Raw genomic sequence first — 21641 nt, 5'->3', positions numbered from 1 at the left:
TATTTTATCAGTTAAGTCTTCTTTTTCAATTAGTGGAAAATGGTCTTTTTTAGGCAGGTGTTGTTTTGTTCGTTTTTGTTGGGTGTTATTTTTTATCCATTGAGAATATGGGATTGGTTTGAAAGTTGATGTTCCAAGTAAATCAACTTCATAATGATTATTTTGACAATCTAAATAAAGTGGGAAATGTTGTAAATTATTTATTTGTGATTGTTCAATATCAGTTTTTACTGCATATTTGCATTCCAATCGGGGTGATGTTTCGTTTTCTGCAAGGTAGAATTTTATGTTTTTGGGTATTTCAACTGTTGTTTTTCGTGTAAGTAATTCAGGTGGTGTATTTCGACTTAAGGTGTCTGGTAATGCAAGATTTTTTCCTGCAGTCCAAACTATATGTAAGTTTGGAAATTTCATTAGAATTAGTTGAAATCTGTAAACTCGGTGGTTTGGGTTAGATTTTTGTGTAAAGAGAAAGATGATTGGTTTATGGTCTGTGAATAGAACTGTTGGATGTTTTGATCCAAGTATCAGAAATTCATATTCTGTCAGTGTATATATTATGGCTGTACATTCTCTCATTAGAGTTGAGAGTCGTAGCTCTGCTTGAGTGAATAATCGAGAATTTGCTGATATGAGGTTCATTTTATTTGTACCATTATGTGATTGTAATAGTGCTGCACCGATGCCAAAGTTCGAAGCATCGCACATTGCATAAAATGGTTGATTTGAATCTGGAATTGTGTTTGAAATTTGTTCAGTTAAAAGTTTCTTTATTTCTTCAAATCGTGTTTGATGTTCTGTGTTCCATTCAAAATTATTTTGTTGTCTAAGGATGTTATAAAATGGTCGTAGATATAATTGCATTTTATAAACATATTTACTTAAAAAGTTTAACATTCCAAGAAATTCTTGGATTTTCTTTTTATTTGTTGGTGGTTGAAGTTTTTGAATAGCGTCAATGCGTGATTTCAATGGAGTGATTGTTTTTCTTTCTATATTATGTCCTAAGAATTTAACTCTTGTCAAAAAGAAGTGTGATTTATCGGGGGCGGCCTTCAGATTTTCGTTCTGAAGTATTTGGTGATATTTTTCTAAAACATTGAACATCTCGTCTTTTGTTTGTGATTGCATAAAAACATCGTCTAAATAGGTGATTGCGTTTTTCTTGAGTATTAGTGGTCTAAAAATTTTGCTCATAAAAGCTGAAAATGCTGCTGGTCCTATGGATATTCCATAGAATAAGCGGTTGAATTCATATTGTTGGTTTCCGATAACAAATTGTGTTAAACGTCGTGATTGTTCATCTAGTGGCATTTGATTGTATGCACTATTCATATCGGCGGTTGTAAAGTATTTGCCGTTTATTTTTGTTAAAATAACTTGTATTGGTTCAATGGGCCAATTACATTTTGATTCATCTATAAGTGAATTGAGGTATCTAGCATCGAGAACGATTTTTAATGATTCTCCTTTAGCTAGAATGATAACGGGGTTAATGAATGTGTTCCCTTTTGGTTGTTCTTCTTTATTAACTGGTGATATAATGTTGTATTGTTCTAAAATATCGAGTAATCTGTTCACTTTATCATGTAAGTGAATTGGTACTTTACTTGCTCTCTGTTTTTTGAAAACTGCGTCTGGTTTTAACGGGAGATGTAGTGATGAACTGATTTTGCCAACATCGAATTTTGATGTTGCATAGACTGATGAATATTTAATTAGCTGTTTGGCTAATTTTTCGAATTCGTCTTGTGTTATTTGTGAATGTTGGAAATTAAACATTGTTAAAAATTTCTGTTGGTCCTCTGTGTAGTTACTTATGTTGAATGTAGGTTTGAAATATGGAGTTTTTGTGAAATAATCCGTATTTCTGTTTTCGTTACTTATTATATTATTTATAGATAATTCTTCATTAAGAATTGTAGATTGGCAAATATCTAGTAATTGGAGTATATTATTTACGCGATAGGCTTTTTCGTGTATTGGTGATATTGTAGCGTTGGTTTCACAATATCCTAAAAGTCCTAAAGGTAATGTTACTTGGTAAGGTGTGTTGTTATAGACATGTAAGGAAATGATATCTGAATTCGAATTTTTCAAATATTTTATGGATGATATTGTGATTTTGAAAAATTTGTGAATAGGTTTGAATTCAAATTCTGACATATAAAATTTTTGTTTGTTTTGTTCTTTATCATATTGGTGAACTTGTTTGATTGAAAATTTATAGATATTTCCTGATAGTGGTTTCAAGTGTTTTCTTTGTTGGTTAAATATCGGGTAGAATTTTGAAAAGAATGGTGGTTGTTTATTTAATCTTTGAAAAAATGTTAAGGATGTTTCTTTTGTTTTTGTATATTTATCTTTGATTAATATTTTACTATTTAGTATGTTAATTGTTGGTATATACTTCGAAATAAATGGTATTCCAATGATATTATATTTAATGTCAGTGATATGGAATATTTGTTTAAATGGCTTATTTAAAATTTTGCTTTGTTCCATTGTTCTGGTGGGGAGGAGAAATAATTGGATTTTTCCGTAGTTTATCAATGTTGATCCTTGTGCTGTTGCTAGTTTGCTGGAGGTTTCAAGAGGTGTTAGCTTTGGGTGTAAGGTTTTTATTTCATTCCATGTGGGGATGTTTATTATGTTTGATTCTGCTCCTGAATCAATTAAAAAATCTATTTCAAGGTCTGGTGGTTGAAATTCTTTATTTCTTGGGCTTTCTAAGAGAAATGGTATTGTCCAAATTTTTTCTTTGGGTTGTTCTTTTTGTATATTTTGATAAATATGGTTTGTATTCAAGCATTTTGTTTTGGTATTTTTATTGGTTTGATTTGTAGTGTTAATCTCATTTGTTTCTTGCGTCGTTGGTGTGGAATTTATGGGTGTAGTGTAATAATTTTGAAGAAATTCTGATTGATTTTCATATATGTGTGATGAAAAGGGTTGTTCATATATGACAGATTCATAGTCATTTTCGACTTTTATCATATTTATAGAAAGAGTGTTTTCAGTATCACTTTCTGAATCTGATGATGTACAGTTTATTTGATTGAGTTGTAACGTATCAGTTACTGTGTCATCAATACCTGGAGGGTCTGATGTTGTTTCTGGATTTGACTGTACTTGATTGATTTGTCTTTGATGTTTAGGTGTACTACTTCTGTGGCGATTATTAGAATTATTATAGTTATTATTATTCCGGTGTGGTGATTGGGAATAATTTCTATAACGATTATTATAACTTGAGTGTCGATTTTGTGAATTATTTCGCGATCTGTTTTGGTGATTATTGTTTGGTCTGTTATAGTTCGATCTATTATATGAGTTATTCCTTGATTGACTGTTCGGGTAATTCTGGTTTCGGTTGTTTGAATAACTTCTATTTCGATTATAGGAGTAGTTTCTATTCCTATTGTATGATGAATTTCGTGATTGGTTGTTTGGATAGTAGTTATTTCTTGATTGGGAATTAGATCTAGAAACAAATCGTTGTGTATTTGAATTTGATCTGGAGTAGTTATTTCTACTATTTGGTCTATTGTAGTGATTTTGTGATGAATTTTGTGTATTTCTTCGTTCTGGCGATCTTCCTCTATAACTTGAGTTATATGGTGATTGATTTCTTGTATAATTCGTATTGTTCGGGAGTGGTTTTCCTGAACTGTTGTTGCTGTGGACTGTTTTGTTCGGTAGATTTTGATCTTTTTTCATGTATTGATAGAATGATTTATTTGGTTCTTTATATTTTTGAGGTTTATTTTGATTGTCTTGCTGTTTTTGTCTACATTCGGAAATACTATGTCCGTATCGTCGGCAATAATTACACCATTTTTTGAAAGATGGTTTGCCTTTGAAGTTTGGGTTCTTTTCATAAATATTGAGTATTTCAGTGATTTTTTCAACGAGGTCTGTCTCTGATTCCTGTATATTATTAATATTAGTGGGGTCGTTTCAATTCTGTTAACGTATTGTAGTTTCAGATTTTCCGTTTCTTCTAGTTTCATCGTGATTTCTGCTTGTTCTAATTTGTCTACTAGTTTTCGAAAATCTAAATCGGGTTCTCGAATTGAAGAAGGATGGGATGCTCTCTTTTTTATTGCTATTTTCCTTAATTGTGGTGTTAAGGTCATCATTAAGATTTCTGTCATCTTTGTGTTTTTATAGTCATGTGTATTTAATGAATATGCTTTTCGAACTAGTGTTTCGATTCGTACTGCTATTTGCTTGATGGTTTCGTTTGGTAATCTGCGAATTTCATTACATAAAACTCTTTGTTGTTGTTTGTTTCTTTCGGAGTCAAACATTTTTGAAAATTCCTGTGTAAACCTTTTCCAGTTTGATTTTATTTCTAGAGGTAGTACTGAAAACCATTTTTGGGCTGCGCCATCTAGAGTTGTTTGTATTAACGCTGTGCGTCGATGTATCCAGTTTTGATGTAGTGGCGTATTAATTGGTTCAGGTCCAATATTTAAAATCAGGTTTGCTGTTACTGCATTTAAATAATCTTCTACAGAGTATTCAGGGTCTGTTCCTGTGAAAACCATTAAAGGTTTATTTGATGTTATTGATGATCCACCCATAAGGTATGGATTCATTGTCATTTGTAATGATTCTGCTGCATTTGGCATTTGAGAAAAATTTGAAAGTTGGTTTCTTGTTATTTCATGTTGTTGGAGATAATATGGGAGTGGTATTTCATTTTGCATTTGTGATGGTTGATACGAGTGTGCAGTCATTGGATTTTGTTGTTGAATTGGTTGAAAAGATTGTGTATTAATTAGATTTTGTTGTTGAATTGGTTGTTGATGTTGTGCATCTATTGGTTGTGGAGAAAAATTTCTATGATTTGTACGTGTTCTCTGTATTCCTTGTCTACGATATTCTTGAGTATTTGGTGCAAATATATCTGGTTGTAAGAAATCATCATCTGAGGATAAATAATCCATTTGATAAGATGTCTGTTTTTTATTTTTATTTTGTTGAAAAAATGGGTAATTTTCACTGTGATCCTGTGGAGGATTTGTTTGGAAATTTATTGTATTAGGTTGGGTCATTGGGTTATCCCAATTTCGAGATCTTGTATATTGGTTAAAATTTCTTTGTGGTTGGTTATATGTTTTTGATGGATGTGTATAATTTCAATTATGGTCTGCAAAGTTGTTTCTAGTGAATGTTTTGCGTGTTTTTGATGGTATTGTCATGGGTCTGTATGTTTGGTAATCCATATGTGAATATTTAGGGGCAACCGAAGGTTTAACGGTTGATTGTAAGGTTACCTGTGTTTGTGAAGGATTTGTATTTCTTGGTGTTGTTAAATTTGGGCGTATTGGTGAGATACTTTGTTGTGTAGTTGTTGTGTGTACAATTTCTTCATTTATGAAGTGTGATGGTGTCTGGATATCTTGTTGAGTAAGATTCCTAGTTCCATTGAGGTTTTCATTGTGTATAACTGTAGAGTTTAAACTATTATTTTGTGTATCGGGCAAAAATGTATTATAGTTTAATGGTGTTGCATCAATGGTTAATGGTATTACTCTTACATAATCTCTTATGTAAGATATCGTACTTATTGCTTGACTTGAGATTGATTGTGGGAAGCTTATAAATGCTGGATGAGACCATTCGGGGTCCCAAACATAATCTGATTGTTCTGTGATAGCGGTATCATCGTTCGAGTTTTGGGGTCTAAAATTTTTTCTTGCTTGTGCAATTAAATCAATATTGTGTGTGAAATAATCTATTATGAACCATGCCAAAATTTTTTGTAGATCGTGTTTTGTATGTTGTGAAACGTCGTCTTTCGTGAAATTTTCTTTAATGATGTTTAAATAACTAGAGAGTAGTGTGATTTCATGTCGTACTCTTAAATGTTTAGATGTTTCTGTCGGTGAGACATTTGTTATTGGGATTTCGTTTTCTAATATCGAAATATAACTATATATTATTGCGAAAACTTCATTGGTGAATATGGAGTTTGCTCTTTGTGAGTTATGATATTGGATGCTTTTTATATATTCTGAAAAAACTTTTGAAAATTCTAAATCAAGATCGTCTGTTTGAATTGTATATTTTCTATTATTATGGTTTGGTGAGGTGAATTCTATGGAGTAGATTCCATACTGTTGTGTTATGTTGCATATATCTTTTAAGTAGTGGTCTATGATTTGTCTTTTGATTTTTACATCTGGGAACTCTGTTTTACATGGACTAATTCCGGGTTCAAATAAATTTACGAGTAAATTTTGACAAAATATGTGTTGTCCTCTATCAGTATCTGCGTCTACTATAAAAGGAAAGATTTCATCATCATCTGGACTTTCTTCACCTGGAGTGTGCGTTGAGCTCATTTTTTCGTTCGATGACTGTTAATATGTAATTATTAATGTGTCGAATTGGTTGATTCCAATTGTATAAATGTACTGGTTTGTGTTTGTACTGCTTTTTTATTCTTCTTTTTCCTCTTTGTGATGAATTTGAAGTTGTTTCTGAGTCAGAGAAATATAATTGATCGTGAATTGGGCAATTTTTATCTATTGATTCTTTTAGTTTGTAAAGTTCGTCTAAACTGTTGGTTTCTGATTCTGAAAATGCGTTTCGATTTTTTGAAAATCTTTTTCGTGTTATTTGTCTTTGTTTAGTTATTATTTTTCTCTTTAGTGTTTGTCGTTTTGTTCGAATGTATCCAACTGTTTGTGTATGAGGTGTGATTACAAGGTCGTATTTTTTGTTGTCTATTTCACAATTGTGTAAAACGATTGTTTGTTTATTTCCTAGGTTTTTAAATGACATAAGGTTTAGGATGACGGATGCAAAAGGTTGTTAAATGATTTCTATTTGCTTAAATTGTTAGTCCTTACGATTTTTTGGTTAGCTTAACCTGGGTCTATTTGTTCAGGGTTGGAGAGAAAAGTATATCGATTCCGAAGAATGATTTTATACTTTCTCGTGGCTAGTATAAGCTAAGGTGTTAACTTACTTAATCTTACTTAGGGGTAGTGATTGTGTTCAAGGGTTGGAGAATAGTAAATCGATCCACAAGGTTCAGGTATAATTAGAACGCGAGTAGTTCGTTAGATACTATTTTAAACTTACTAAGTCTAAGATTTATCCTGGGTCTGGTAAGAGGGGGGGTCAAGTGAAGGATGAATAACCGAAGTTCTTCACTGTTTATCCTAATTTGAATGATTAGTTTTGTTTAAAAATTTCTATTAGTCTTGGGTCTTTAGAAAGGGTTGGGTAGTGAATCGACGTTTGAGGTCGTTAGACACTAATTAAGTGGGTGGGGGAGAACAAAGTTGTTCTGTTTGATCCAAGGATAAGCCTTGATGATCAAATTGGAAATTTAATTAAGTAGAAAATGATTTAAGATCCAAGGATAAGCCTTGATGATCTGGTTTTAAAATTAAGTGAATTTAAGTTTTAATAAAATTTTAAATGTGTGTAAAGGAAAGATTTAGTGTTTTGATGATGTTAGTGGGTTTATGATTGCTGTTATGTTTTAGATGATGGAGCTGGAACAACAGGATGATTTATGATTACTAACCATTTATTGTCATGCTACTAATTTTTATTTTTATTTTTCAATAAATATTTTTCAAACTTGTTTTGTATATTACTGCAGAATTTTAGGAAAACGATCTTAGATCTTTTTATCAATCGTTATTGTATATTAATAATTTTGTTTAGCGCCTGAAATGATTTTGAAGATTAACTTCAAGGTTTTATGTTTGCAAATGAAAATCTAAATTCATTGCCAGTAATATTCTAAATATAAAAGTTTGTTCTGGTTTTTGCCTAACTATCATATAGCTATATGGCAAGTTTCTACTTTGTCGTATGTCGTCTCTGGTTCGAGGTCTTCTTCCAATTCCGGGTAGTTCTGTTATGGTTCGGAATATTGGCTCTGATCTATTGAGTCGTAGAGACATTTCGATTAAATTATTGTCGTATAACATTTTGTAAATGTTTTTGTCTAATTTCTAATCTATTTTGGTTAATTCTAAGCTATTAAGGTCTTGTTCGAGACTTATGGTCGCACCAGATGAGTTAGGACCGAAGTGTATAACTCATAGAGTAATTTCGGATAGGGTACACCGTCTGCTCGTCACGCTATCTTATTTTCGGCCGGATAGATTCGTGCAACTTCTTAGTCTAATACCGATCCTAATCTTACTCTTATACTATCTAGTCTCAGGTTGTTTAACTAGTCTCTGCTAGGCTCAATAGATCTAGGGTATACTGGTTTATTGCGGCTGCTGAAGTGCTCGGGAGAGTCCAACTAATTTCTAAGTTAAATTCAAATCTCTCTGGTGCTGAAATTACAAGTAACTTCAGCACTTACAAATAAGTGGGTTGTTAGTTAGATGGATCGTGATTGGTTAATATTAAATACTTTACATTGGTAAAACATTTAATTTATCCAATCATAAAATATAGTTTAGATCAGGTTCCACAAAGTGTTGGAAATTTTACCCTTCTAGAAAGTCTTCGATCGATTTTCTCAGGGTGAGTCGAAAACTGAACATCGTTTGATTCTTTCAATCGAATCATGAGCCGAGCACCTCAGCTCGGTAAATTATTAGTTTGTATATCCCTAATCTTCAATTTATAAATATGTTATCAGGCAATACAAACCTAGGTACAGACAAGTGATATAACCAAAACATTTTTTGATCAACTCGTGAAGTTTTAGCAGTCGCTAAGTTAGTTTTAGAATTTGAGCGGTGGGAAATTAAGTAATTGGACTGGTTTTTAAATCCACTTTGATCTATCCTCAAAGTCATATCTTGCTCCCATTGTATAGATCTCACAATAAAGCTCTCAAAACTACAGGCGAGTAGCATCTTGGTTCTTTTTTGCATCTTGAGCAAATTGTTTCAAAAGACAAATTGTTCTCGTATCAGTTATCGTCCCGACTTTCTAAAAAAATGATGGATAGTTAGTCTCGGTTCCGTTTTTTGTTCATACAGATTTTGATTTTGAGCTAGCCATTTTTGTTGAAAGTTTTTGTATAAACTGAAAAACGTTATGAGCTCAGATATGAAAACAATGTGATCTTTTTTGTCGGAGTCATTTGGTTTTATCATAAAGATATTGGAAGCTGAAAACATTCTTTAAAGTTTTTAAAGTTAAGTGTGTGGGATAAAATACAAAAAAATGAATTGAAAAGTTTTTTTGTCACTTCTTCAATTTTTATAATAAAAATGACCTTATTTTGCAGTCGAAGCATTCAAAGTTTTGACCTGATATGCAAACAGTCTTTCTTTAAAATTTATGTGGGTTTAAAAAAATGGCAGAAATGTCAATTTGGCCGAATTGGTCTCATTCAAGCGCTAGGATTACAGGCAAAATTTGGAAAACATGCAAAATTGTCTTTAGTATATTTGGAAAAAAGAAGTCCAAACAATTTTTTTTTTAATGTTTTTGATGAATTTTATCGTCATACTTTTGCTCATGGTTGACTTATCACTAATTTTGTGTTTGTTGTAGACGAGAAAAATTCAGCATGAAAATCAAACATTTCATTTTTTTCTCCTAAAACAGTTTTTTATAGCTAAGAATCATTTTTTTTTTATTTCTTGTCTTCAAATTTTGATGGATTTTTGTTGAAGATATGAACCTTAACTTGAAAGTTTGAAAAAATTGACTCAAATTTTAATTTACATATTGTGATGAGGCGACATTTAGTACCTCATTTGTTATATTGCCTTTTGCAGCCATGCTGCAGATTTATTATACCAGTCCGTTTAAGGTCACTGGTTTGGCCTTCTGAGTGACACACTGCGTGTGAATCACTCTTATGTTCTTTTCATCGCTTGTTAGATGTAAACTTTATTCAACACTTTTGCTCAAACCTATTTCCATTAGTCAGAGCCTGACTAACTAAATCTAAATAACCAAGAATCTAAACAACCAATCTAACAATTAACTATTACGAACAACCTAGTTTTGTCCTCTAAATCTCGGCAAATGTCATGGCGCAGCCAGCAGTTCCTGTGAACGAAGACAGGACTGACCTGTTGGGTTTTCCTCCGTTTTGGGCAAAACCTTCGATTAACCCGCCTTTTCTTTGGGAATCCTGGATTGGACAATTCTTCCTGGCAGTGGGGTTGAAAGATAATCTGAACCCGCAGGATGTCTTAACAGAACCCGTGGAGGTTATAGACGAACCACCTCCAAAAGCTGAGACTGCAGGTGCAACGGAAACCGCTGCGGAGACCGATGCACGTCTCCTCAGAGATCAGGCAGCGATTCGTCGTGTTAATGACTTCAATACCGAGCGCAGAAGGAAAGGCCCTAGAATAGGCCTAAACTGGTTTTATCACGAAGCAGAAGCCCGTCTGAAGTCACGGCTGTTTTTCGCTCTAGGAAACGAAGGAAAAAAACGCTTCGCGGATTCTTACCCGCATACGGACATTAGTGTTACCTCGTTTCGGGATTTTCACCAGGCTTGCGAAGTACTATTCAAGATAGAACGCGATTATACTGTCGAGCGCATTAAACTGTACAATAATACCTTTATGTTGGAAAATGATACTTTTTCTTCCTTTTACGCTCGTCTCAGTGCTCAAATTGCCTTGTGTAATTGGCCACGTGCTCAAGAGAGGGATACTCTGAAAGATCTTTTCATAGGACAAATTCGTGATGTGGAGGTCCAACAGCAATTGATTAAAGCAAAAGCAAACTTGGAGGATACATTTCAACTCGCTCTGGAGTGTGAAAAGGGAGCTAGCACGTCGGCCCAGTTCCAAAAACTACTCCCGCATAACCAGGTTACCGGCATCAAGGTAAAACAAGAGCCCACTTTCTCGATACAGTCATCTAGAGGAAAGCGGAACACTCCTCAGAACAACTATAATCGACAAAACACACAAAGTAACAAAAGCAACAAAGCATGCTATTTCTGTGGCAATCCTTTTAGCCTGGAACACAGAAAGTCGTGTCCCGCTCGAGAGGTTACATGCAATCTTTGCAAAAAACGAGGTCACTTTGCCAAATGTTGTAATTCATCAAGACGGCGTGTCAATTTGGTCGATGATAGTGAGACAGTGACAGACCCCTCAATCGATTGCAACTTTATAGATGCAGATTATGATAGCGAACCTGAATACAGTGTGTTACAGCTAGAAAGTGCTGTTCAGATAAATAGCATTGAGCTCCTCAGATCAAACAAGGGAAAACCAAGAAGTCTTAGTATCCAACTGCGTACGGGATTGAGTTTTTTCTATTCAACTATCGACACTGGAAGTCCGGTCTCATTTATTAATAAACGTACTTGCGATTTAAAATTACAACGCAACCCGTCTTTCCAATTTCGAGATGTGGCACGGTACCCCATAGACACTCTTTATGTCGATTACAATAAAAAACCGATTCGCCTCCTTGGCTCAGTTTGTCTCCCGATCTCGTCTAGTGGTTGGAAAGTGGAAGAGGCTTGTTTCCTTGTCTCTGAGAACCGAACAAGAAATCTGTTGGGTCTAGATCTCCAAGACCAACTGGGTGTAGTGACCACCCAACTGAGGGCCGAACACGTACAGCAACTTGAAGTTCAGAGCCAAGATCCTATCTCTGATTATTGGAGTTCTTTCTTCGCCAAAAAATACGCGCATGTGTTTAATCGATTAGGAAGATCAAAGAACCACAAAGTGTTTACAAATTTCAAGTATCCTTTGGTACCGCGTCAAGTGAAGGGACGTAAAGTCCCAATTCACATCCAGGATAGAGTCGCTAAAGAGATCAAACAATTGGTAAATCAAGGTCACATTGAGAAATTGGATAAATGTACAACCGATTATTTCATAGCACCCATCGTACTAACCGCCAAGAAGGACGGCTCGATTAAGCTCGCCTTAAACGCTAAACCGATGAACGCGCAAATCTGGAAGAACAAATATTCACGAACTTGTTGATTCGGTGGCCCAAATAATCACTAAAGACGTACCTGGCACCGTCTGGTTCACATCGTTAGACTTGAAATATGCCTTCAGTCAGCTGCCGTTGTCATCATTTACCAGCAGTCACTGTTAGCAGTCGATTTCAGACTGGGTTCTATGGGTTGACTGACATGCCGACTGAGTTTCAAAAGGCGATGGATTGTACCTTGCAAGGATTAGAAGGTGTAATCTGTTACTTGGACGACATCCTAGTAGTCACGAAGGGAGATGTCCAAGATCACAATAAGTTGGTCGAGAGAGTGATGCAGCGACTCGATGCAGAAGGCTGGGCACTGAAATTCAGTAAGTGCGAGTTCTCAGTAAACCAGCTAACTTGGTTAGGTTACGTTATAAATGAGCACGGGTACTCTCCGAAATTTTTCAAAGATTGATGCGGTCCGTTCACTGAAACCTCCAAAACTTTAAAGCAGCTCCGCTCATTTATGGGGACGTTAAATCATTTGCAACAATTCCTACCTGACCTACACACCTATACCGTTCATTTTCGAGAATCTTTAAAGGCATGCAATAAACAGTCTTTCCGCTGGGGGGAGGAACAGGATAATGCCTTCAAGAGTATTATAAACCTGTTGGCTAACGTTTCAACTTATTCCATTATGAGTTGGGAGACATTCTTCAAAAAAGTCTCGGGTAAAATGTGACGCTAGTCATAACGGATTAGGAGCCTGTTTGGAACAGGAGATCGAGCAAGGGGTTTGGGCTCCAACTGCGTTTGCCTCACGCTTCCTAAATAATGCTGAATCAAAATATAGTACGAATGAACTTGAACTGTTGGCGATCGTTTGGGCGTGCGAACATTTTTGTACTTATTTGTTGGGAAATCGTTTTCAAGTATTAACCGACCACAAAGCCATCATTTCGGCGCTAAGCGAAAATTATAATAACAAATCCTATCAGTCGCGCCTTTCACGCTGGGCGGACCGGTTACTACCCTTTGACTTTGAAGTTATTCACGTACCCGGGGTTACGTTAGGCATTGTGGACTACCTTTCTCGACATCCGACCTTTTCAGCTCCAGCGCCATCAATTTATGATGAACTTTTTGTGGTAAAGTCTATTGAGGCTTTTAATTCGGCCTTATCATTTATCAATACATTCAATATACTTGATCCGGCTAGTAAAATATGTTCCCAGTCGCAAGAGGTCGTCGTGCCTCAAACTCTGAAATCAAACTATTTCCTCGACCAATCAAATCACGTTATGCAAATTTGCGCGTGCGGTCTCTCACCGAGTGAGGGCGTTAATTCATGTTGTTATGAAAATGACCAATCAGAAACCGGTATGCTAATTAATAATCGTAAGCCAAATTCGCTTGTCTGGAATCATTGTCTCCGACCTGAATTATTCAAAGATAGTTGCAAATATTCCTTCTCATCTTTTTCTAACTCAAATCAATCTCTTTTATCTCATTCATCTATCAACTACAACATGAATCCATCTGATCCTACTGGTTCCCATCCTACTGCATTACCACATTCTGCTCTGCAACATACTAACGACAAACCAATAACTCAACCAACTAACCTTACTAAATCACATCCGTCACACAGTTCTATGGAAGATCAAGCAGAACTTCTCTCTTTTGTCGAAAGCTTCACCTTGAGTTCCCCTAACTTTCGTCGGCCGAGCCCGCGCCCTTCAGTAAGATCTCGTCAAGTAGGACGAATCTCTTGTCTGGACCAAGTGCGCCAACGTAATCGGACACGAGAGCGTGCGGCGAAAACCCGATTTGTGGCCGCTAGAACTGCCTCTAGAAGGGAGGGACACAACCAGCTTTTGGAAGCTATGAAGAAGTGCCGATTATCAAGACCGGGGAGAATCCAACTTGCTGATAAAGTTGGTGTGTACGCAATCAATGGCGGAAAATCGATTTTATCAAAGTCAAGGAAAGAAATTGTGGGGCTACCAGGCTTATTCGACGCGGACCTTCTAGCAGAGCGCACGGAGGAAGACCGATTTTTGGGCCCGATGAAACGAGCTATTAACAACAAAGACGTTTCCAGTTTTAACAAACTCGGATCTTACATGGCCCAATTTTGGCTCAAGGCAGCGGTCGTCAACAACTGTGTGATAATCGATAACAAACTGGCTATCCCAGAAGTTTTGAGACCAGCCGTCCTTGCCCGCCTTCATCGGTCGCACCCTGGCCAAGAGGCCATGATGTCAGCCTCGGAGTATATTTGGTGGCCGTTCTTGAACCGGCAGATAGTCGACACCTGCCAGAAGTGCCGCGAGTGCACACTGTATGGTAACAACCTAAAGCCCGTTAAAACTTTCATTCCGCACAATCTTTGCCCCAGTTGACGGGGCCGAATCAGGAGTTGCAGTTAGATTTTGCTGGTCCTATTTTGGATGACAAAGGCGTGAAAATATTCCTCTTAGTAGCTATCGATCGCTTCTCGAAATTTCCTTCTGTACTTATTACTAAAACTACTGGGGCTAAAAAGGTTACGAAATTTCTTGAATCTTATATCCGAATTCATGGGTTACCTCATTCTATCAGGACTGATCACGGCTCTGGGTTTAAAAACGACATGGTACAACAATTTTGTTCTAGTAAAGGCATCAAACATATCCTTTCTCCAGTCGGAGACCATCGAGGCTCCGGTCTCGTTGAACGTATGATACAGACCATAAAACGCAAGTTAGGCACTGAACAACTGGACCCTAATTTCGGTAATTTTAAAGAAGTACTTCATCGAATAATAGAAGATATTCGTAAAAATAATAATTCTACACTTAAGAAGTCACCATTTGAAATGCACTTCGGACGTAAGCCCAATACTGAATGGTCACAAGCTTTTCTTAATATAGTTAATTCTGATTCTTCAGCACAAGGACTCGAACGCAATCTCTTAACGCCGGACCAAATTGCCAGTCAGGACTATAGCCGGGATCGTGTCAAAGTGGTGCCAAGAGGCAGTCTCAGTCCTCAGATTACTCCGCGCTTCAACCCAATGTTCTCACTAGAGGGAAACATTGCTGAGAGTGAACCGTACAAAGCGCTAGCTGATCTCGCCCGGGCGGCTAATAACTGGACACAACAGAAGAGGAATCTCCCGCCAGATGGGGGAAAGCGGGTTCTACAGGAGCTGTCGAGTCGCCATTCGGATTTGGCCCAGTCATTAAAAACAGGACTCTCTCGCAAAACGCTATGCTTCGCGGAAGACCGATCAGCTAATACGCCTCCAGGGGCTCCAGATACTGTTCGTCGTTTACCGACACTTCAAACCCGTCGGCAGTCCAAAACAAGTAAACTAGAAAAACTCCTTTATCCGATCCCAACCGTGTGAGAGTGTGTAGAAAAATTATAGATCGTCAGTCTGGCAAACCTCTTTTTAAGCTTGCGAAATTCAAAATTACTCGCATCACCGATCACACCTATGTTACTGACAAGGGAAAAGTTTATCGAAAAAACCATGTCTGCCTTAAGCCTAAATTCAATAATACCTTTTCAGCAACACTAGGTGGTCTTCTTCAATCTTCTGGAACGTCACCAAAAAGTGGAGGGACGAAACCTGTTACTCGTGCATCTCATCCGACGTTGCTTGAAAAACGGCCAGCTAACACGTGCGTGTCGCTACCGGCGGTGGTGGACCTTACCGTTGATTCGTCCAATGAGAATTCTCCCGACCATCACGCTTCGCACGAAACTCGGATTTCTACTCCAATGGAGAAACGAATACGATTGCATAACAATCACTGCCTGTCACGTTTGGCAACTCATTCCTCACACCGGGCCAGTCTTCAATAGATACTAGTGTGTCTCTTCCGCCCGTCACTCAGCCTGTTGTCCCTACAACTCTATTTCACAGTCCTACAACTTTGGCTCCGGGTCCACATCAGCTACCACTTGACGTCGTCGACTCCGAGGGTCCTGTTCTTCCAGGGAAGAGTGCTCAAGCAGACCCATAATCGTCGCTCCCATCTCTCTCTATCCCAGCTCAAATGGCTACGGATGATTCAGAGGGAACTCGTACTTCATCTCGAAACAAAAGGGCCCCAAAATTCTTCTTGGACCCCAAAAGGACCCCACAAAAGGACCCCAAAATTTCTCGAAAAAAAAGGGCCACTCTGTCAAATGGGTAGAAGAGGAAAAGTGGCCGGAAATTGAAGCCAACATATTGCCTACCACAAGTGCCCAACCATCGTCACAGTCACCTAAACGGCGACCTCTCATTCGGGACCGTTCGCACTTAACTCCTCCAGAGGCGCCATTCTCATTTTCGCTGGATAATGCTCAGGACGAAAATTGATCTGGCTAAAACTCTCTTTCAAACTTTCAACAAAACTTCGTACTTAACTATATTTTGTCACCATGCATTTTTACGGGATAGGGGTGCTATCTAATATTAATGCTTTGGGGTGCAGTTTATTTATTTAACTATTGAAAAAATTTTGGCTTCTCCAAAAATTTTTCTTCTCCGCGGGGAATGTGATGACGCGACATTTAGTACCTCATTTGTTATATTGCCTTTTGCAGCCATGCTGCAGATTTATTATACCAGTCCATTTAAGGTCACTGGTTTGGCCTTCTGAGTGACACACTGTGTGTGAATCACTCTTATGTTCTTTTCATCGCTTGTTAGATGTAAACTTTATTCAACACTTTTGTTCAAACCTATTTCCATTAGTCAGAGCCTGACTAACTAAATCTAAATAACCAAGAATCTAAACAACCAATCTAACAATTAACTATTACGAACAACCTAGTTTTGTCCTCTAAATCTCGGCAAATGTCACATATTTCCAAAATTTTCACATCAGAACTTTCTCATCTACTAATTCTTTTTCAATAAAACTTTTTCAACCTTCGTAACCGTTTTTACACCTGTGGAATGAAAATGTCTGATGATTAAAAGTTTTCCCAGAAGCTATAAGAAAATGCAAAAAAGTTTGTTATGTTACTTTTTTTTCTCAAGCATATTTCATAGTGTTACGGCGATCTGATCCTATTCAACAATTATTCAAAATGAATTGAGGCTGGCTATTTGGTCTTAATAATACAAAAAAGGACAACACTGCCGAGTTTTCAGGTATCAACCCTGTTGCTAGGCAAATAAGGCGACAGGATATTAAGGCAACAAAACATCTAGACGACAAAAAGGTATTAGCATCCAAAATTACAACAAATATTCGCAATGTCATCCAGTAATTGTTTTTTTTTCGGAGGACAAGTGGTTATGATCCGAGGAAACATGTTTAGGCCCGATAAGTTTCCGTCCCACGACAAGTTTCAGGGACAATTAGAGATACAACATCTAAAATAAAAAGATATTGCTTTTGTCTGATTTTCTTGAAGAAAAAATTGTTTACTTATAATTTGTCGACCTCAGTTTTTGGAAGGAATGAGCTTGAACTCCATTTTGACCAGAAAACGAGAAATTATGGTTAATATGGGTTTGATTGTAGAAAATTCCGCTTTGTTTTTCTCAGAAATGTATTTAAAACAATCATTTTGCGTTGTTAATTTTGTCAGAACTGTATTTTGTGTCTAAAAGTCCCCTCAAAAATTGCTGTAGCCTTAAAGGCTGTCGCCTCATTTGCCGGTCACCATCTACCCTGATACGAGCAGTCTTATACGGTAAAAAATATATATTTTGGGTTTTTCTTGATGATAAATGCGTCTATATCCCACTATAAGCTATAGCAATTACTTGTGGGACAACTACCAGAAGCCGTGGATCTTTTCTCTTTCCCCACCTCATACGATAATCAGTTATAAACTGATTTTTTCGAAGGAATAAAAACTTTTTGGCATTATCAGATCGAAAACAAAATGACTCGTAAAAACGTTGCACGTGCTTTTTCTATTTTGTACTGACCAAAGAAGCGTTTTCTGCTAAATTTGAACGAAAATCAAGCAAGGTTAGTTTTCAAACATTTATATATAAAGTTCTGAAGTAAACGATATAAAGTTCTGAGTCTTATATAAAGTTCTGAAGTAAACGCTATATTTTGTTTTCATTGGAATCTGCTGTTCTTTTCACTCTTCCTCTCATTTCAAAAATTTCTTCTTTCTTAGTTTCTGGTGTCTTAATTTGACTAACTGCTTGGTCTAACGATGTACAGAATAAAGAACAAATGTGTTCACATTAGTTAGTTTGCCCGCACCGAGCTTCCAAATCGATTATAATGGATTCGCGAGACAAAAAAAAATCCCTTATAACCCATTGAAGATGTAAATTTCAGAACACGAAATCCATTTTATTGCCATTATAATCGATTATTTAAAAAGATAATAATCAAAATAATCGATTATTATCGATTATAATCTATTTTTTTTTGGCAATGAAATCGATTATTTTTGCCAAGATAATTCATTGTAATCGATTATTTTTGCAAAGAAAATCCATTATAATCCATTATAATCGATTGTAATACATTTAGTTTTTTTGAACTAAATTCGATTACTTTTGCAGAATTTTTGCAAGTTTTTAAGGAAATTTGCAAAAGGTATGCCATGTTTTTTTTTTAAATGTTATGGGTAAAGTAAATTAAGGGAGGGGGGAGGTAAAGTAAACGGGAGGGGGATAAACGGGGGGGGGGGGGGGTTCTGCCCTCAAATAATTCCCCCACCCATAACACCGTTCAAACCATAATATATAAACATAAATTTTAATGTGAGACAAAAAATTTTAAAAAAAAATTTTAGCAAGAAATGTAACATTTTATGAAACGTAATAGGTAGCAAATTGTAAAAAAAATTGTAAGGAAAAAGAGCTGCAATTCTTTTAAAAGCCATCGAGCATAAAATCTTTGCATTTTGCCTACAAAAAGATTACTTTCTTACTATTTGAACGGTTTGGGATGTTTCATAAACCATCTGGTCAAATTGAATGAAGAAGAGGTTAGAGCTATTGGCCCTTCTACCGTTTGTTTCCCCCAACAGATAAGCATCATGTTTGTCGGTCTAATCAATAATTCTACAAGGCTTTATATAAGGAAAAAAAATGTTTGCGTAATTAAATTATGAATCTTGCTTGAAATCTTGCTTGACAATTGGACCAGGTGGCTTAAATTAAAAAATAGTACAGTGCTGATTTAATTTATCATTACAAAACGAAAAAAAAAAAAAAAATTGAAATTTCAAATGCGTTTTTCTCAAATTAGTTTAGTATAGACAAAAAGTGAACAAAACAAAGTTTGCTAAGAATTTCACCAAAATTATTAATGACTAAATATTTTTTGAAATTCCCAACCAAAAATTTTACCCTCAAAATGGATCAGTTTGACTATTTTTAGTTTATCAAAAATTGCGTTGAAACCGAGTTAATTGATAAGAAAATATATCAAACGTCCCTTACACAATACAACAAAGTTATAGAAAGGTAAAATATCTTCAAAGGTGCTCAAAATTTTTGAAATTTGGTTTAAAGCAAAGGTTTTGATTTTTGTTTAGTAGAAGTGACCTTTTATGGTTACCGGCCAGAAGACCGGCCAGATTCTCGTATTTTCTATAAAACAGTTGGACTGAGTAGAAGCCTCCTAATGATATAACTTTCTCGTCAATTAACCCGGTAATTTAGCGTATAATGTGATTATTTAGTGAAAGCCAAAATGACTCAGAGAATCTTCTCGGTTCAGAGTTTTGAAAGTTTTTTTGGTGAAAATTAGCCAAAATGATTCATCGAGATATTGTTTGGCTCAGAGTTTTGAAAAACTTTTTGGTGAAACTCCAACCAAAATTTGTTTTCTTCACATTTTGTCTAATCGTCACCCAATTAAAGTTTAAGTTTTACAATCTTGCTTGTTACTGTTAATTCAAATCAGCACTGAAGATCAATTTTTTCTCGTATGAAAATAATTCGCAAGTTGTAGATCTTTGTTTATAATCCGAGTTTTTAAAACAAATTTGGTATATTAGTGAAAGAGCGAATTGGGTTGATGAATACCTCAGGGTGAAACTACGAGACTTACTTCAAATTAAAATCTTGGTGGCTTCAAACTTAAATTTTTTTTTTAAGTTTGAAAGCTGTCTAATTGAAATAAAATTGAGTAAATAGTCAAAAAAATTTAAAATAAATTGTAAAAGAGTCAAACGCAGTATAGTCAAAAATGAACAGTCAAAAACTCAAACTGAGCAAAATGAGGAGCAACCGAGAAAAACTTCTCGAAATGCACGACTCAAGATAAAAAGGACATTTAAGATTGATGCTCATTGATCCCTTTTCAGTAAAAAAAAGGGAATTTTAAATCATCACACACAAAGTTGTAACTTCCGTCTGAGCAAACGTCTCTTGTTCGATTATCACTAAGTTTCAATTCGTAACTAAAAAAAAATTTTACTTCAAATTTTCTCTTTTTTTTTGGCATGTCAGGCGCTTCCTCGACGTTCTTTTTGTATGTTAAGCGAAATAATAAAAATGGCCCGGTATTGGTGCAACCATGAAGGGACTTCTCTCATTAGCGAAAAGTGCGGGATATAAAAGGGGACTTTAGGTCTCTTTTGTGGAAAAATAATTGAGCGTTTTTTCTATTTTTGTGCCATGTCAGGCGCTTCCTCGACGTTCTTTTTGTATGTTAAGCTAAATAATAAAAATGGCCCGGTATTGGTGCAACCATGAAGAGACTTCTCTCATTAGCAAAAAGCGGGTTATGAAAGGGGACTTTAGGTCTCTTTTGTGGAAAAATAATTGAGCGGTTTTTCTAGTTTTGTGCCATGTCAGGGGCTTCCTCGACATTCTTTTTATATGTTGAGCTAAATAATAAAAATGGCCCGGTATTGGTGCAATCATGAAAAGACTTCTCTCATTAGCAAAAAGCGGGATATAAAAGGGGACTTTAGGTCTCTTTTGTGGATAAAGAATTGAGCGGTTTTTCTATTTTTGTGCCATGTCAGGCGCTTCCTCGACGTTCTTTTTGTATGTTAAGCTAAATAATAAAAATGGCCCGGTATTGGTGCAACCATGAAGGGACTTCTCTCATTAGCGAAAAGAGCGGGATATAAAAGGGGACTTTAGGTCTCTTTTGTGGAAAAATAATTGAGCGGTTTTTCTATTTTTGTGCCATGTCAGGCGCTTCCCTGACGTTCTTTTTGTATGTTAAGCTTAATAATATAAATGGCCCGGTATTGGTGCAACCATGAAGGGACTTCACTCATTAACGAAAAGAGCGGGATATGAAAGGGGACTTTAGGTCTCTTTTGTGGAAAATTAAATGAGCGGTTTTTATTGTTTCATTTACTGATATAATTTTTCTTCTAAATTTTAAATTAAATAAAAAAAACGTCCAAAAATGAAGGGGATACGTTTTGTACACAAAACATGAACGAGATGATACAAATGGGTCTTGCAAATGCGTTCAAACAGTTAAAAAAAGGCTTGGGAATACAGTAAAAAAAATCCACTTCGACGGCCAAAACGCGTTTGTGAGTTATGACCGATGTGGTTAACTCACAGAGTAATTTCGGATAGGGTACACCGTCTGCTCGTCACGCTATCTTATTTTCCGCCGGATAGATTCGTGCAACTCCTTAGTCTAATACCGATCCTAATCTTACTCTTATATCTACTAGTCTCAGGGTGTTTAACTAGTCTCTGCTAGGCTCAATAGATCTAGAGTATACTGGCTTATTGCAACTGCTGAATTTCTCTTGGAGAGGCAACTAATTTCTAAGTTAAATTCAAATCTCTCTGGTGCTGAAATTACAAGTAATTTCAGCACTTACAAATAAGT

At 36.0% G+C, this 21641-nt stretch overlaps 1 protein-coding gene across 1 annotated transcript in view; it reads left to right on the top strand.

Annotated features, from left to right (window-relative positions):
• Positions 1 to 17785: 17785 nt before the first annotated feature.
• The window catches only part of LOC134841845 (uncharacterized), a 65178-nt gene continuing 61322 nt past the window's right edge, over positions 17786 to 21641 (top strand). The window contains exon 1 of the mRNA XM_063857885.1: positions 17786 to 17831. The gene's annotated coding sequence lies outside the window, so the exon portion shown is untranslated. The remainder of the gene's footprint in view (positions 17832 to 21641) is intronic.

This window comes from Symsagittifera roscoffensis, chromosome 3, assembly GCF_963678635.1.
Source record: "Symsagittifera roscoffensis chromosome 3, txSymRosc1.1, whole genome shotgun sequence".
NCBI lineage: Eukaryota > Metazoa > Xenacoelomorpha > Acoela > Convolutidae > Symsagittifera > Symsagittifera roscoffensis.
This window is presented reverse-complemented; position numbering and strand designations above follow the sequence as displayed.